Raw genomic sequence first — 18,734 nt, forward strand, 5'->3', positions numbered from 1 at the left:
GTCGTTTCCTTGTTTAAGCGACAGAAATCTACGCAGATACGCCAAGTCCGATCTTTTATGGCATGACGTTTTGAGGGAAAATTATATGGGCTATTTGATTTCCTAATGGCTCCTATTACTAACATATTTCAACTTCGTCATTTATCTCTATTTTGAAATTGCAGTGAGAGTCTATACGAAGGTACGTATATAGCTTTATGTTTTGTCCTTAGACCGTATTTTGTGTTAAATTACATCCGTTTTTCCCAGAGATCACTCGCTAGTGGAGAAACTTCCTGGTATTCAGGTAAAAGATAAAAAGAAATTTCTGCTGAATCACCTCTGCTTGAATGACTTTACTGATATTACTTTAGATAGATTATCAGAGAGATTCATCCACGACTGGTTGGGCGGGATTAAAAGTTAGCAACAATAAAAGAAATGCGATATTTATATGTATAGGTTTTTGTGGATTACTATATTAACTTGTTTGCAGCGAGTCAACCGTGTCTAGGGCTTTGTTCGCGGAAATCGTTATATTTCAGAGTGTCGGGAAGGATTAAAATTTCATTTCCCAGCAAAGTCTCTTTTTTACACGCACTAAGACATTCGAGGGTGCATGCTTCTCGAGATTTTGCGTGCAAAGTGCGACTGCGGTTGTGGAGAATTCTGTTGGGTCATTTGAACAATGTTACATTTATGAGACAAATGTATAGTTCCTTTATATAAGTTATTATTTGATTAACTGTCTCATTTTTGTTCAAACGGATTTAAATATGTTTGAAGGTTTATAGGATTTCCCTTTGATAAACACGCCTTATTTTTGCAGGATGTAAGTTAATATTTGTATACCCTAGATGAATCTTACAATTACACTAGATACAGATCAATGTTTTTTATAACTATAGAGGTAGCTGTAAACGCTCGCCTTATCCGGACTTCTCATTAGGGAAGTTCGAACAACAGACGGTGAGTCGTAAATACAGGTAATTAATTGTACTAAAAGGAATAAATAAGATATTCTAATTTTTTACGGGCGCGTACAGTCGGGCTTTATCCACACTACTAATAATAACTTTACGTATTAAAAAAACGAAAACCTGCTCTGATTATTTATACGGTCGTGTGTTTTCATAGAAAAATCCTTTTAATTCAAAAAAAGAATTGGCATGTATGAACCAACGTCGCGTTTTTCCCCACTCTGCTAGAGTCGCTTATTGTGTGGAATTTGCTATGCTTTGAACACTTCGGCAGTTTGACTGACCTTGACCGCTTGACTAGGTGACACAGTCACCGAGTTTGCTTGTTTGATCTGAACGGGCTTACTGTTTCTATTTCTTTTTGTTTTTGTATAATTAGGATCCTTCTCTTTATTACCATCGGCAACGTATTGTGTGTTTTTTTAGCATATGTTGCTGGTTACGTATAAAGCAATGAAGACGAACTATTTAGGAACTGAGCGATTACTAATAAGACAAGTTATCACTATTGCATTCCATATAACTGTTTGTACTTCATTCTTGCTAAAATTTGAAATAGTGAGGATCCTGGTCACGCATTTAGCCTGATGAAAGTTTTTTTACAGACATGTTATTCCTTGCAATCCAGCCCATATTTTTAAAGTTAGTTGAGTCATTGAGTTCGATATTTATATAACTCAAAAAACTCAAGGCTAAAACTGTGATCGGGACTTTGCAAAGGAGCATTTATTGTCATGACCCGAAATAGTGTTTACCTCTATTTATTATAGATTTGTACGGGTGTTCCATTGGTTTTTGTGTGTTTTCTAATTCACTACGGTGCTTAAGACCCTATCCCATGCATCTGTATAAATACAGACGTCCCACTGCGTAAAACGCCATATTCACTGTTTGAATATGATTTGTTACGTAAGGGATTAATAATCACCCAAAATGATAAAATTAACATAGTATATGATTTATGATATTTCAGTAGAACTTCTGGAAACAGACACTCAAAGATAAAAACTCGCAGTAGCGAAATCTCAATTGGATGTAGATAATTCTGTAAAAAAGTAAGATTAAGAATGTCTCGTAACTTCAGCCACAGGAATAACGAAATTCGACCTGCAAAGGAAACACTCAAAGTTACTCCAAATGAATAAAAAAATTGTACTTAGCTTGCTTTTGTGGGAAGTCACGGTGTTCCGATAACGACACACGGCCTTGGTCCTCCTTCTCTATTTAGCGGATGACCCGGTTTGGCTTCAGTTTCCCCCCCCCGTGCGCGTTATTCGATGATTCGAGTCCCTTGAAAAGATCCGATGCTGCAGACGCGTTCGTTTGTTTCTTGAAGTGCTGAAACGCTCACATAACGATGTTTTCTTGAATGATTCTAATGAGAGACGAAGCTTGCGTTGCCGTAGGAAAAAGACACATCGGTTCTGTTTCTTGAAGTTATTCACTAAAAACGATGATACTAAGTTGCTTGACGAATCTTGTTGTTTTCTGAAGTCGCTCACTAACAATGATACTAGGTTTTGCTGAAGAATCTGCTGCTTTCGTCGTCGTTGACTTCATGATTTATTATTCTGTTTTATCTTCGGAGAAGTTGTAGAGTTCTTCTGGTACGCTGGCCACCAATATTTAGGCTGTGCCTTGTATGATAAGGCGCCCTATGAGGTAATGTAGACTAGCGATAATCTTACGCTAAGTCGGTTGGTATTGCACTTCCATCTTCAGTGAGTGTCTGGGGGGTTTGTAGATCATTTACGAAGTCGGTATATCTTGTTGGTTATTTCGACGATGTGTTAAACTCATGGTGGAGGAGGTTCTTGTAGAAAACACCGATAAAAATATATGTATTCTTCTGAAGTTTACTGCTGAAGATCAGATATGATTGTACAAGTCTTCTAATAACGATAGCTTGATCGCTTCTGCCAATGATGATGGCTAATCCTATTCCTCTACATGATAAAGCTTAGGTAAAGAGGTACAGGTCTTCTAATGACGATAGCTAACTCTGTTCTCCCTGTCTACCATCTCTGTTACAAGTTATGAAGGAACAGACAGTAGTTCGAACATATGAACATACATACAAATGACAATAGTTACCATACGAAACAACCACAAATCAAAATGAGACAACGCTTACAGATCACGTAGGCCGTTTGAATTATAGGTCGGGGTAGTTGTCTCAAGCAGGGAGCTTGGACTAATGTTTATAAACAATTGAATGACTACAGGTGACGGCATGTTATCTTAGCCTACATACTTATTGTATACGTCATCTTTAGCGTCTCTAGTCTGATCACATTCCTGCAAGCAATCTTTTATATATATGGACTAACATTCCATATTTTTATTATGTAAACACTTACATATACTCGTTCCGTACGCGTATGTCTTTGCCGAATGCCACATGCAGATTTCGCAGTTTGTCTGTAAAGCTGTGTCACATTCGAAGCTTCTGGAAAGAACTGTGTCCCAAAACGTTTTGTGTCATCTCCACTGTCCAGCTTTCGTAAGGAAGAGATTCATTCGGGCTTAAATCCTCAAAGCTTTTACATCTCTCTCTCTCTCTCTCTCTCTCTCTCTCTCTCTCTCTCTCTCTCCATCGCACAGCACTTTCGATTTTAAAGTAACATAACGATTTCATACTTACTGAATGGTCACTTGCAACTTTTAGATTTCAGATTTGATATTTCTTAGAGCTATTTAGTATTATTCAGTGTTTTTGTGGGATGTGAACAAACATTATATTAGTGTGTAACGGCGCCTGTTTTTGTGAGTGTGAAACAAGCTGCAGCAAAGAAAGAAATTTGGTATACCAAGAAGGTAAAGTGTGTTACATTTTTATTAGTTGCAACTAATATCTAACGGTTCTGATGTTTTGGTAAGAAACTAATATCTGATGGTTATGATGGTTTGGTAAAAACTAATATCTATTGGTTATGATGGTTTGGTAAGAAACTAATAATTATTGGTTACGATGGCTTAGAGGACTAATAACTAATGGTTACAATGGTTTGTTTGAAGTGCATTTATCCATTTTCTTATTGAAGTGTTTATGTTTGGTGCATTTATCCATTTTCTTATTGAAGTGTGTTTTTATTTTATATTCCGTGTGATTAATACTTTTTACAATTTTGGTATTTTCCACATTTTTCTGTATTTTCATTTACATTCACAATTTAATTAACTTAGTTATTTTCATTACTTAATCATTGCACATTTAATTAAATTTAACACTTGTGAATTAATTTGCATTTACTTAGAATTCTTTTCAAGTTTTATTGTTGTTTAGCACTTGTGAATTAATTTCCAAATTTCAATTATTGCCTAACACTTTTGAATTTTGATTGTATTAATTTTCTTGAATTTTGTGATAAATCAATTTTGATTTAATTTTACTTACTTGATTCAAGAATTAATTAAACTTTACTTTGTTTTCAAGTAACAGTAATTTTCCCTGATATTGTGAATTTCACTTATAAATTTTGAGTTGGATGATAAATTTTTGTATTTAAAATTTTTATAAGTATTTCATTTTTAACCAGTATACATGCATTTAATTATGATTATATTGATGTTAGATAGAAACATAGAGTGGTAATTGATCTGTTTTCCTTCAATTAACTTGAAGTGACTTAGACTTCTGAAATCAGGGAAATACTTAGACTTTTAAAGTTGTTGATGGAGTGATGCCCTTTGATTAATTTGATTACTTACAAGATTACCTCACACCTGTTTTGATAAACTTAGTCTGATTTTCAGCAATACAGGAAGGTGTTGTTTAAGGGATCACTGTTGCCTTTAGAGTATTCAGTCGTTTAGTACCTATGATGAGGGTTCAGGTGTCTGGCTGTTGTGAGGTAACAATTAATGAATGGTATGTGTAGTAACCAGATACTTGGCACTTCGTCACAAGTATTAATGGTGCCCAGAGACCCGGGAAAGCAGATTTCATTATCACTCTAGTATATACACTGGTGGTGTTAGGGATATATTTTGTTAGGAGAGTGACCATATAGTTTTGTTTTGCATTTATTGTATTGATTGTAAGTTGATAACTTAGAGGAAAATGGCTCAGTTCAAAGTTCAGGAATTTTTAGCAGCCCCTTCTATCCAAGTGCTATCTGAAACCACTCTAACTAAGGTACAGTGGAGCGCTTTAGCAGTGCCATGTGATGGTTAAGTGTCTACTGGTATGATAAAGGCACAAATTAGGTGTATTGCTATGGAATCAATGATAAACTCTGGTAGAATAACTGATGAAGATGAGTTAGAATTGGCTCAAGAGTTGTTGAATGTAGCACGTGCTGATCTTATGAATAAGCAAGCAGAAAAGAAAGAGAAAAGTGATGCAGAGTTAGAGCTTAGACGCATTGAAGCAGAAGAGAATTTGATTAAGCTAAAAATGCAGGCTGCAAGAGAAAGAAGGCAAGCTGAAAGAGAAAGAATAGACAAGGAAAAACAAGAAAGTAGAGAAAGAGAAGAAGAAAAAGCAGCAGAAGAGGAAAGAGAAAGAGTAAGGTTTGAAAGGGAAATGGAATTGATAAGAGCTAGATCCACAATACCTCTGACACCATCTAACCCTAACCAAGGTAATCAAGACCCTGTATTTGATGTAGTAAGAGTACAAAAGTTAATCCCTAAGTTTACTGAAGAAGCTCCAGATGAGTTTTTTGATCACTTTGAGAAAGTGGCTTCAGGTATGGGATGGCCAGAAGATAAATGGTCAGTTTTGCTACAAAGTGTCTTAATTGGTAAAGGGAGAAGTGCTTATCTAGCCTTAACAGCTGATCAGTGTAAAGACTACAAGGTACTTAAACACAGTGTGCTACAAGTTTACCAGATGACCCTAGAGTACTACAATGAAAGATTCAGAAATTTAAGAAAAGATGAGAAGGGAACATTCTTTGATTATGCTTACAAAGTGAGAAGGTGTTTCAAACGTTGGGTAGAAGCTGCTAAAGTTAAATTTTTTGATGAGTTAGAAGAGTTACTTGTTCTTGAACAGTATCTTAAGGAAATTCCTGAACATATAAGAGCCTATTTGAGAGAGAGAGAGAGGTGAAGAAACTTGTCAAAGCTGCTACACTGAGTAAAGATTAAAATATAATTAGTAGCAAACGTAATTACAATGTCAATTACCAGAGTCAACAACGCCCAGGTTTTAAGTCTTATCCAAATAACAGGAACAAATTTAATGGGAAACCTACAAGTGATACTACCAAGAGTACACAAGGTAATATACATCAGCAAACTGATGTGAAATCCTCATCCAATTTTTCAAGACAGTTACAGAAACCTAATGTTGTCTGTTTCAAGGGTGGAAGAGCAGGACACTTCAGTCAAGAGTGTTACCGGAATCAACAGCTGTCAAAACCAGTTGGTCAAGTAGTAAAAGGTGACCAGGTGAAACAAACTACGAAGAGCAGTGTGGGAAAGAATCAGACTCCAGAGAAGAATGAAACTCAACAAGCTGAATGTTTAGCAACCAGTGGAAATGTAACCTCAAGCAGTGAGTGGCTTAGCAGTGTGGAGGCTTTTAAGCTATATATCTATGAGGGTATGCTGTCAACTCAAGAAGGAAGTGTGCAGGTGTAAGTGATTACATAATAAAAATACGGAATGTTATTCCATTTATATAAAAAACTAACACTAAAGAGGTCAACCAGATTGCTTGCAGGAATGTGATCAGACCAGAGACGATAAAGATGACGTATACAATAAAGTAGGCTAAGTTGACATGCCGTCACCTGTGGTCATTCATTTTATAAACACTTCTTAGTGTTAATAGCTCCCTTGACACGTTATATAGAATTGATAGCACTAAAAACAAACACCGCAATTGAGTGCGCTAGGAATATTTATGAGTGCTAAATCAGTAAACATGGAATTCAACACATAATAATCTCTGACTCGGGTGATGTAAATCAATAATAATCTCCTTAACTCGTAGTGTGAATTCCTTTCCATTAAGAAAACCAATACTATATTTTATCACCCAGAGTCAATCGGTTTGGTAGAATGGATAAATAGGAAAGTGTCAATGTCTTACGAGTTACAACCTTTGATATTGGATCCGAACTGGATTATAGCGGTTCTCGCGGTTTTAAATACCCTTATCATTCATATCTTGTATCTATAGAAATGATACCGCAAGTAGCCTTATACGGTACGCCGCTAGGACACTTTTCCACATATTCAAGCCAACCATTAATTTATCAAATATAAAAAATAAATAAATAAATAAATAAATAAATAAATAAATAAATAAATAAATAAATAAATAAATAAAATAAGATAAATATGGATACAAGTGGAGTCGATATAATACACTCCGTAAGAAGTCGGAAGGGTTACAAATTATAACAAAAAAGGAATCACGATAAAATCAATAAGCAAAACGTAACCATAGGTTAATTAAATATCCAAATATATATGCGTAAAGATTTGAACTCTAACTTAACGCTTTAGTAATGACAAATAAGCTAAAAGTTCAAACACATATCAAAACCTACTGACATATTGTCTATCCCGGTGATTTATATTCGTAGTCAATGAAAAAAAAATAAAATAAAATAAAATAAATAAATAAAATAAAATAAAATAAAATAGATTTTAAAGTCAGGAAGTCTAGAAGTGAAAATGTATATCTATGGAATAATCCTATATGGATCTTACAGTGCAAATAATATATAAAGAATTTGTATGGAAACCTTTTTTCATTAGTTTGAATAAGGAATATCTAATTTAACATAATTACATTTATTTACAATCATGCAGATTTCCAACATGAAACTAATATATTGTTCAATTTTGGTACTGTTTTTTTTTTTTAGACATTCTTCTCATGTGGCTGGAGTACTACTATGAGATTCAGGGTCTCTGTAACACGGTTTTTTCGACTTTGTTCCTTGTCAAAGCATCGGATGTAGCTGAAAGTTGACATATATATATTTTACAACCACACACAAATTTTGTCAGCATTATCAATAACCTAAACCCGATAGTTTTAATTTTTATAGAGTAAAAATGATCTAGCCGACGCCATGGCCAATGATTACGAGCCAAGAGTCGAAAAACATTCATTACGTAAGCAAGGTAAACAAACACCTCTTGACTAAATGTTGCCCCTCCCATCCACCAGACAGAAATTTCATTGGCTCTGAAACTCAAAGACTTTGTGAAAGGCGGAACGATACATAGATGTGGGTAGGATATCAGTGCTAGCGTAGTAATACTACTGTAGCAGTAGTGCCTGCAACCCAGTATAAGTAATCAAATATACATGGATTAAACATTCTTTAGAGGCCAACTGCTGGGATCCTTGAGGATCATTTAGCACTTCTTACAACTACTCGAGAAATTAGTTTTTATAGCCAGAAGTTAAATTTTCTAATCCAACAATGCCCATGGTAGCCTTCAGTGTTATCCTGAATTATAACGAGGCGAAAAAAGTGGGTGGGGAGCCTCATGGAAAGTCAGCATTCTGACGATAATTATTGGTGAAGGTTTAAAGCCAATATACGGTACCGGCTATTTTTTTTCAGTAAATAGGTAGATAGCCAATAAATAAAAATTGCTTGACATTGGATATAGCAGTTATCAAATCAAGCTTGTCTACTATGTTTTTGATAATTACCCACTATTCCCTACATCTTGTCAATCTGATTGTGACCTATAAAGTAGACTGTAATTTCTTTGGAAACTTATTTTGGGGGTTAGACTAATAATCGAAGTGTTTTTGTATTTATTAACATATTTTGTTGGTTTGTTCATTATGACAATTATCAGTGGAGAGGTTCCAGAGTTCATAAAGGTGTACTGCTTTGCTTGTATTTACATTTGTATGTCATTGTTGCCAGAGGTTTAGCCTTCGTTACGTATAGCCAATCATCCATCGAGAAAGAGGGAAGAAATGTTGTCATAAGTTACATAACGAGTGCGTTCGAAACCTTTTCTCTGAGTAAGTTGGCCCGTCTTCCAAAAAGGCCACTTTTACATTATAAGTACCAAATTTATTCAACCTACGTAGTGCAGAATACACTCAAAATTTATGTGTTGATATAATATGTATTCAGAATAAGCGTTATACTTATGAAATGCATAGATAAAAAGTTATTGCGAAAAAACCGTGTTACAGAGGCCCTGAATCTCATAGTAAAGTCGTATTTATTACAGCAAGTAACGTAATGCATAAGCTGGCTGAGAGCAATCTCCTGCCAGGTGACGACGTCATCATTGCTGAATCATCATTGTTCCTTATAACCTCAATAATCTGCTTGCACAGGCTTCATCTGTGTGTGTCGTCTTGTGCTTGCAAAGCAGGTTGACTGGAGAGAGGAATGCTTAGCTCATGAACTTCACATGTGGTTCATGGGTCACGATGACATGACATAGCCATAACCTATTCTTATCCATGTGTGCAATGCAACTTTAGTTAAGGAATTGCAATCGTTTTAAAATTAATGAACAAAATAAGCAAATAAAATTTCTATAATATCAAAATGAATTAATTTTTTTCTGAACCTCATAGACAATTAGAGTCAATAAATCAGCTTATGATATTGGTAAATGGACATTTAGAAGTATCAGGTCATGGATATGAAAAATTTACTTGCAACATCAGCCTATTACAATTCAAGTAAATCACATTCATGGGAAAATGTCACATTTTCTTGAAAAACCCAGTTTATATAGAAATTAGTTACATAGTGGGTTCTTTCGTTGCATCTCCTGCCTATTAAAGTTTAAAAATTAACCTTAGAGGTTGCGCGCGAGAAAATTGAATATGAAACTTTTGTTAGGGGCACATAAGATTGGATTTTATCACAGCTTAATTTCAGTTAGCATAGAGAAATACAGAATCATGATTAATATTCTCTTTGACTCTTATGTTGCCTGGTAACTTACTACCACTAATATCGAATTTTCTTTGGGATTCGTATTGATATCTGTTTATTTTTTATAATTATGGATATTTTTACAGTCATCAGAGACCTGGATAGGTTCACTCATTGTTAATGCCATGGATAAAAAAGATTGTACAGCTGACTCTTTTGAATTCCATAAAATATCAGCGAATTCATGTGGGTTAAGTCTGGTTCTTAATGGCTTTCTCCCTCCAATATTTGATGTTGTCTAAATTTACTTTGCCCTTGTGACAAGTATAATTTCACTTGCAGGCTGATTAATGGAACCTGGTTACAGTATCCTGCAGTACGAGAGTTTCACATCGCAACTTCAAAAAATCGTTCGTCGCTGCGGACGACTGCAGTCAAGTGACAACCGCCTACAATGTGAAAGGAATAAGCACCATCATAAGTGAACAAGCTTATTTCATGGACTTCTTCGACCGACACCCGTATCTTGTCGTTAATCTCGTTTTAATGCGGAATGCTCCGGTGGCTGACGGAAATCAACTACAAAAGGGACATACTTCCGACAATTACGACCAGAAGGATATTCAACTCTACGTTGCTGGCGAAGGACTCGTGCTGGGGACGATTTTATTCATCGCGAACGTATTCGTGTGGCTTAGGATGCAGAGAACAAGTATGAGCGCAAAATAGAACGTTGGACCCTGACCAGGCAATTTTCCCCTTGTTTTAACCATTTGGAATTGGCCATTTCATTTGGCTATAGGTGGTTGTCTGGAACTGTGTAATGGACGAAAAGTTGTTCAAACGCTAGTTAAATGTGTAGTAGTATAACCTCGGTCATGTATCCTATATATAAAGCATCATGTATCCTATATATAAATGATCATAAATATAACAGAGTCGAAATATATCTTTGCGTGTACGCACTAGGAATCTATTATATAAATGATCATAAATAACAGAATCGAAATATATCTTTGCGTGTACGCACTAGGAATCTATTTAAAGTGTACCTAGATTAATCACTTAGATTAGTCGTTTATGTGAATCAGTTGTATTAAGTGCACATATATTAATCATAATTATATGAATCCATATACATATGTATAAATAAATCAGGTAGCCTATAATCAATCTGTTACCTTTTATCTTACCAATAACTGCAGTTATATATGAGTTAGTATAAGGATTAATGAACCAGTTATATAAAAGTCAGCATAAAAAATTAATCATTTTTATCACTTCATATATGAATTTTTAACAGTTAAAATATGATTTTTATCATGTTAATCTTTATTCTATGCAATTATCAGAGTACATTAGTATTTTCTGTAGCATATGTATCTTAATGAGATGAAGTGAAAAACTGTATCAGTATATATATTGTGATCACTATTATTTACGAATATCATCATATGCATATTATGTCTTATATCTTATTACTTGAATCTGTATTTGTGTACACCATGAATTTTTTTTTTACTTATAAGTATTTTCTATATTTCTATATATATTCACATAGTGTCTGTATCACACTCCTATAAGTCAAATGCAAGTCAAGCTTGAGTAATATTCAGTGGTTGGTTTTGTAGCTGACCGAGCTTTTATGTAAGTGATTACATAATAAAAATATGGAATGTTATTCCATATATATATATATTTATATATATAAAACTAAAACTAAAGAGGTCAACCAGATTGCTTGCAGGAATGTGATCAGACCAGAGACGATAAAGATGACGTATACAATAAAGTAGGCTAAGTTGACATGCCGTCACCTGTGGTCATTCATTTGTTTTGAAACATTAGTCCAAGCTTCCTGCTTGAGACAACTACTGCGACCTATAATTCAAACGGCCTACGTGATTTCTAATGTGTCTCATTTTGTATGTATGTTCATATGTTCGAGCTACTGTCTGCTTCCTTTATGACTTGTAACCGAGATGGGGAACAGAACAGAATTAGCCATCATCATTGGCAGAAGCGATCAAGCCATCGTCATTGGCAGACCTGTACAATCCTATATTCATCATGTAATCTCAGAGAATAGAACTATTTTTTATACTTCGTGTTTTCTACTAGAAACCTCACATCAGAAAGGATATCATCATGAGTTTAACACATCGTCGTCATAACCACTTTGTAAGTTATCAGCAAACCCCAAGACACTCCAATGAGTATGGAAGTGCATAACCAACCGACTTAGCGTAAGATTATCGCAAGTCTAACATTACCTCATAGGGCGCCTTATTATGCAAGGCAACAGCCCTAATACAGGTACCAGTCAAGATATTACGTGATACAGGGAGTAGCCGTAGTGTGGTAGTACGTGGTTCTCACCCTCAGTTGGAGAAGATTCTCACAGGAGATTCGGTTATTTTGAAGGGTATAGGAGGAGAGGAAGTAACTCCTATATGCCGCTTACACCTGTCATGTGAATTGGTGTCAGGGAATGTTGATTTTGCTGTAAAGGACTCACTGGGTGTGGAAGGTGTACATGTTCTGTTGGGGGATGAAGTTGGTGGTATGCCATTTATTCCTTGTCCTGTAGTGACAGACAAACCATTGAGGATTAGTCGTACAGTAGAGTTGGAGAAGAATAACCCCCACCTGTTTCCTAGTTGTGTAACTACCAGAAGTATGAAGAGGACTATGACTGCAAGTGAAGAAACTGAGGATTTACACATCCAAGAAGGATCAAGTGAAGGATCTTTGTGCTTAGAAGAATTGTTCCAGGGAAGTGATGTTTCCCATAGTGCTGACCAAGAAGAGATTTCCCATGAAGAAGACGACGACGACGACGAAGAAGAAGAACCTGATATTCCTGAAGAGACTCCGAGTAGTCAAAGTGTTCCTGAAGACAGTAGTGAAACTACAGTAGTGAGTTAGCAGATATTGAGAATTCAACCCTTGAAGTTGGTCAAGTGACAAGAAAGAAGCTAATGGACTTGCAGAAGAAGGATGCATCGTTAACTGATTTGTTCTTCAGGGTTGTTGATCGAGAAGAGATGCAATAAACTCCTACCTGTTATTATCTGAAGGAAGGTTTGCTGATGAGGAAGTATAGACCTACAGATATACCAGGAGATGCTGTATGGGGCGAATATCATCAAATTTTGATTCCATATCTATTGAGGAAGCAAGTGGTAGCAGTAGCCCATGAGTCTGGACATATGGGAATCAAAAAGACTGGAGAAGATCTTGAAATATTTTTTCTGGTCTGGACTTCACAAAGATGTTAGCAGGTTTTGTTGTGAGTGTCATACCTGCCAGATAGCTGGAAAACCGAATGAAACCATCAAGAAAGCCCCCCTACAACCTATAGAAGTTAGAGGAGAACCTTTAGCAAAGTGATTATAAATATGGTTGGACTGCTGCCGAAGACAAAGAAAGGAAATCAGTATTTGTTAACATTAATGTGTCCTGTGACAAGATATCCAGAAGCGATCCCTGTTAGAAACATATCTGCCTAGATAGTTACTGAAAAACTTGTGGAGTTTTTCTCAAAGTTTGGTATACCAGAAATAGTACAAAGTGACAGAGGAACGAACTTTACTTCAAAGTTATTCCAGGATGTCATGAATTTGTTAGGAGTGAAACAACAGTTATCCACTGCCTATCATCCAGACTCAAGGTGCCTTAGAAAGGTTCCACCAGACATTGAAAAGTATACTGACAAAGTATTGTTCTGTGTCAGGAAGAGAATGGGATGTTGGTTTACCATTAATGTTGTTTGAAGTTAGAAGTGCTTATCAAGAAAGTATGGGATGTTCACCTAATGAAATGATTTTTGGAAGAGAAGTTAGAGGACCGTTGAAGATTCTTGCAGAAAATTGGGAAGAAAATCAAGAGGAAAGCCAAGGAGAGTATGTAAAGAACTTAAGGAGAAGATTGAAAGAGATTAGAAAATTCTCTTTAGAAAACTTGAAAGTGAGTCAAGAGAAAATGAAAAGGAGACATGATGCTAAGACTAAGCTAAGAAGTTTTAGTGTTGGTCAAGAAGTGTTAGTGTTCTTACCTGTCAAGAGATTTCCCCTCACTAATAAATTTCAAGGTCCTTACAAGATAATTCAGAAATTGAGTGATAGAACTTATGTGATTGAGACACCAGAAAGAAGAAGAAGACAAAGGAAGATACATGTGAACCTCTTGAAACCTTATTTCTCAGAAACTAAAATTGAAACTGCGTCAGTAACACAAACAACTTTATCTACAGAAGATGATGTTGGCTACAAATTGGGAGCTGAAAGCAAGATGAATAATTCTTCAATTTTGGAAAATTTGGAGAAGTTGAAACATCTGAGTGTTGAACAAGGTGAAGATTTAAGTGAAGTAATTAGAAGTTTCCCAGAAATTTTTACAGATGTGCCTAGGCAAACTGATCTGACTAAGCATGAGATCAAGATTAAAGAAGATGGAAAATCAATCAAGCAAAGAGCCTATCGCTTATCACTATATCATCAAGATGTTTTGAAGAAAGAAGTTGAGTATTTGCTGCAACATGGATCAGCAGAACCCAGTTCAAGTCACTTCAGTTCTCCATGTGTGTTAGTGAAGAAACCTGATGGTTCATTTAGAATGTGTACTGATTATAGGAAACTGAATTTCATCAGTGTGGCTGACAATTATCCTTTGCCTCTTATAGATCAGTTACTTGATAATATTGGGCAAGCCAAGTTTGTTTCCAAGGATATAATCAAATTCCCTTAGCGGAGAATGCCAAGTTGCTGTCAGCTTTTATTACACTTTTTGGACTGTATCAGTATACTGTTCTGACGTTTGGTCTGATGAATGCACCTGTAACATTCCAGCGAGAGATGGATCAACTACTAGGATCGATAGAAGGATTAGGTGTATACCTGGATGACATAGTGATTTACTCTACAACGTGGGAAGAACATCTGAAGATTCTGAGGAAAGTTTTCAAGAAACTACAAGAAGCAGGACTAACAGTCAACCTAGAGAAGAGTGAGTTTGGAAAGGCAACTGTGTAGTATCTTGGGTTTGAAGTTGGGAATGGCCTTCTTACTCCAGTAAATGCTAATGTAGAAGGTATCCGTAAGGCTACCCCACCTACCAGGAAACAGCTACAGAGATTTTTAGGCATGGCTGGATTCTATCGTCGTTTCTGCCCAAATTTCTCAGCCGTAGTAGCTCCCTTGACAGACTTAACTAGTCCCAAAGCTAAGTTTGTTTGGACTCCAGTGTCAAGAATCCTTTGAGAAGGTAAACGCCATTCTAACTTCAAGACCAGTACTTCAAGCTCCAGACTTGGAGCTGTTCTACTTCAAGAAGATGAAAATAATATCTACCATCCTGTGTGCTTCATGTCTTCAAAATTGAAAAAACATCAGAAAGTATACTCGACAATCGAGAAGAAAACTTTAGCCTTAATCACCGCATTGAAAAAGTTTGAAGTGTATGTGAACAGACCTAGGAATGAAGAAATTTTAGTGTTGTCTGATCACAATCTACTATCATTTATCCAGAGAATGAAAAACCATAATCAAAGACTGACCAGGTGGTCTTTGTGCCTGCAACAGTATAACTTAAGAGTGCAGCACATTAGTGGCAAAAACAATGTAGTTGCTGATTATTTATCTCGTTGTGAATCGTCAGATTCAACACCGTGATAAACAATCTTCTAGGGGAAGGTATATTATATATTGCTACTTTCAAAACGCATATATCCCCTCTTTGACTGTATAAAATATTATGTAGAGGATTTTGGCAACATTTTTTCAGATTACTAGCTAGCTTAGAATTAGGATATTTAAAATGTGTGTTCAGATTTCACATAACATAATTTAAAAAGAATATATAACGTAGTATAAAGAGAGAGAGATTATTTTTGTCCTTTTGAAGCTAGAATTGTTTCAGTTACTTTTCATCACCTCTAGATTAAGAGAGCTGGCAGTCTTTGTATTGTTATCAAAACATGTCAATCTTAATTATCACTCGATTTCTGTCTTGATCAGGTACGAGTCTTTGTTAAACTGGTACATACAAGAATGTATACTCATTTCGTACGCGTATGTCTTTGCCGAATGCCACGTCCAGATTTCGCAGTTTGTCTGTAAAGTTGCGTCACATTCGAAGCTTCTGGAAAGACTTGTGTCCCAAAACGATTTGTGTCATCTCTACTGTCCAGCTTTCGTAAGGAAGAGATTCATTCGGGCTTAAATCCTCAAAGCTTTTACATCTCTCTCTCTCTCTCTCTCTCTCTCTCTCTCTCTCTCTTCTCCTCTCCTCTCTCTCTCTCGCTCTCTTCTCTCCTCCTCTCTCTCTCTCTCTCTCTCTCTCCATCGCACAGCACTTTTGATTTCAAAGTAATGTAATGATTTCATACTTACTGAATAGTCACTCGTAACTTTTAGATTTCAGATTTGATATTTCTTAGAGCTATTTAGTATTATTCAGTGTTTTTGTGGGATGTGAACAAACATTATATTAGTGTGTAACGGCGCCTGTTTTTGTGAGTGTGAAACAAGCTGCAGCAAAGAAAGAAATTTGGTATACCAAGAAGGTAAAGTGTGTTACATTTTTATTAGTTGCAACTAATATCTAACGGTTCTGATGTTTTGGTAAGAAACTAATATCTGATGGTTATGATGGTTTGGTAAAAACTAATATCTAATGGTTATGATGGTTTGGTAAGAAACTAATAACTATTGGTTACGATGGCTTAGATAACTAATAACTAATGGTTACAATGGTTTGAGTGAAAAGATTTACATTTTTACACATTGCAAATTTTTGTGTTTTGTGTTTGTTTCATTTGAAGTGTATTTATCCATTTTCTTATTGAAGTGTTTATTTTTGGTGCATTTATCCATTTTCTTATTGAAGTGTGTGTTTTTATTTTATATTCTGTGTGATTAATACTTTTTGCAATTTTGGTATTTTCCACATTTTTCTGTTTTCATTTACATTCACAATTTAATTAACTTCGTTATTTTCTTTACTTAATCATTGCACATTTAATTAAATTTAACACTTGTGAATTAATTTGCATTTACTTAGAATTCTTTTCAAGTTTTATTGTTGTTTAGCACTTGTGAATTAATTTCCAAATTTCAATTATTGCCTAACACTTTTAAATTTTGATTGAGTTAATTTTCTTGAATTTTGTGATAAATTAATTTTGATTTAATTTTACTTAATTGATTCAAGAATTAATTAAACTTTACTTTGTTTTCAAGTAACAGTAATTTTCCCTGATATTGTGAATTTCACTTATAATTTTGAGTTGGAAAATAAATTTTTGTATTAATAATTTTTATAAGTATTTCATTTCTCACCAGTATACATACATTTAATTATGATTATATTGATGTTAGGTAGAAACATAGAGTGATAATTGATCTGTTTTAATTCAATTAACTTAAAGTGACTAAGAACCAGGGAAGTACTTAGACTTCTGAAATCAGGGAAATACTTAGACTTTTAAAGTTGTTCATGGAGTGACGCCCTTTGATTAAAGTTATTACTTACAAGATTACCTCACACCTGTTTTGATAAACTTAGTATGATTTTCTGCAATACTGGTAAGTTGTTTAAGGGATCACTGTTGCCTTTAGAGTATTCAGTCGTTTAATACCTGTGATGAGGGTTCAGGTGTCTGGCTGTTGTGAGGTAACAATTAATGAATGGTAAGTGAGTGTAGTAACCAGATACTTGGCACTTCGTCAATATATATATATATATATTATATATATATAATATATATATATATTAATATATATCTAGATATATATATATATATATATATATATATATATATGATATATATATATATATCTCTATATATATATATATATCCATATATATATATTTATAGATTATATATATATATATATCTATATAGCTATATATATAGATATATATAGATATATATATCTATATTATATATATATATATATATATATATATTATATAGATATATATATATATATCTATATATATATATATATATATATAGATATATATATATAATGTAAGTATATATATGTGTGTGACTGTGAAATATTTTTTGTTAAAATAGAATTCCATCTAATAAAAAGAGCCCATAAAAATATCAAAAGGTAGAAACTCAATACCTTGTGATGTTTTTATGGGCTCATTATATAATTTATTTACAGTACATCATACAGACATATACATACACTTATTTCTTCTTTCACCTTTTAAATTAAAATAACACACTTCAAAATTGATAAACAGCCATTATAGCCATAAAAGTAATAACAAAGTGTATCAGCTTCTATTGGTGGATTTACATAAGTGCCTTATTGCGGGAGACTTCCTTTTTTCACGGCTGAAAAATGAATCGAACTTATAAGTTACATCTGTAAATACCTCAACAAAATAAATGGATTTTTTCCCATTCAAAATATCTTTTAGTCTTCCCATACAGATAGCCAAAATGATTTTTCAGACTTCTAGCTCTCCATGTCGAAAGTTACCCCACACTGAGGATTTCCAGTCACGAATTTCCAACTCACTTTTCTGATCGGATGCTGTTAGCATTACGGCTTTTTCAGGTTGATTCAAGATACCCACAAGATTTAGGAAACTGCTCCCTGGCAAATTACAGTGGAGTCGTGAAACCATCCCACTGCGCTCACTATTGTTCCCTCCATGAGAGATGTCACCTCTTCTGTATGACAAAAGGTTTGAAATCAGGCTGCAAATAATACATGGAAAAAAGAATTCAATTCATTATGTCTTATCATCCTCTGTTTAATGTTTCGTGTTTTTTTTAATTGCACTTTGAAGCAAGTCTGTGTATAAGCTAAAATACATCAAACTGACTTCTGGAATAGCTATCATTTTATGCATGTTAGAAAAACTTTTCACTAAATAATGGAAGACCTCCTTTTCAGATGGATGTCTGCTGTCT

The 18,734-nt window shown here is 34.7% G+C and overlaps 1 long non-coding RNA gene across 1 annotated transcript in view; it reads left to right on the forward strand.

Annotated features, from left to right (window-relative positions):
* LOC135216699 (uncharacterized) overlaps window positions 1–18,472 on the forward strand; it is a 36,189-nt gene extending 17,717 nt beyond the window's left edge. The window contains exon 3 of the long non-coding RNA XR_010314892.1: window positions 18,376–18,472. This is a non-coding gene — a long non-coding RNA (uncharacterized LOC135216699). The remainder of the gene's footprint in view (window positions 1–18,375) is intronic.
* The last annotated feature ends 262 nt before the right edge of the window (window positions 18,473–18,734 follow it).

This window comes from Macrobrachium nipponense, chromosome 6, assembly GCF_015104395.2.
Source record: "Macrobrachium nipponense isolate FS-2020 chromosome 6, ASM1510439v2, whole genome shotgun sequence".
In the NCBI taxonomy this organism is placed as follows: Eukaryota; Metazoa; Arthropoda; class Malacostraca; order Decapoda; family Palaemonidae; genus Macrobrachium; species Macrobrachium nipponense.